Source organism: Molothrus aeneus, chromosome 6 (assembly GCF_037042795.1).
Source record: "Molothrus aeneus isolate 106 chromosome 6, BPBGC_Maene_1.0, whole genome shotgun sequence".
Lineage (NCBI taxonomy): Eukaryota > Metazoa > Chordata > Aves > Passeriformes > Icteridae > Molothrus > Molothrus aeneus.
Genome location: NC_089651.1, coordinates 7358017 through 7358901, shown reverse-complemented (window position 1 = coordinate 7358901; position 885 = coordinate 7358017).

Sequence of the window (885 nt, the reverse complement as noted above, 5' to 3'; positions counted from 1 at the left end):
GCTTTATATGTCCTTTTTAAATTTTTTTTCTGCACTTTAAGAAGTGCTGGAGGGATGCAAACCAATATTCCCCAAAACGTGTCAAATTCATAGCTGAGTGTGCCTGTGAGGTTCATCACTGTATTTCTGTATTTTAACCAAAAGAATCAAAAACATTTCAGTTGAATCCTTCCTCTCCCTCCACTCCTACATCTTTAAGCAATAAAAACTCATAGCAAATCAGGAAGGAAAAAAAATACATGAGGAATCTCAAATTAGTGTTAACTAGGTTATTAAGGTCTTCCTTCAGAAGGTAGAAAAATCTGATCCTGATTTAATAACACAAGGTGATCTTCTCTTTGCTTTGGCTTTCACATGCTTCACCTAAGCATCTACAACAACCACTGCCAGAGGCACCTGTTCCAGAACTGATTTTGTTCTGCCCTTGATAAAACCCCACCATCTTCTAAACCACAATATGCTACCAAAGAACACCATGGACTCTGCTAAGTTATGTGCACTATCTGCCCCAGCTGAAATGCTCCGAGAATGCTTTTCCACCAGTCTCTTGAGGAAAAGAGAGATGAAGGAATACCTGGTTTGCAGAGATGGAAATGCAAATGAAAATCAACCTGCTCAAAACCATCAATGCTCAGTTCCAATGAGGTTTCACCTTTCACAAGTACCAACAGAGGATGCCATGTGCCTCCAGAATTGGAAAATAACAAAGCAGTGTCCTTTAGCTCTGCATTTTGAAACCAAGCACTTTTATCTCACTTGCACGTAACCTCCATGGGCCCAGCCTTTAACTGGCAAAAAAAACAGGAACAGAAATGTCTGGCACTGCAGAAATCAGTAACAAGGGAAAGGCAAAAACAAACCACAGGAATCATTTCAACACCCCAA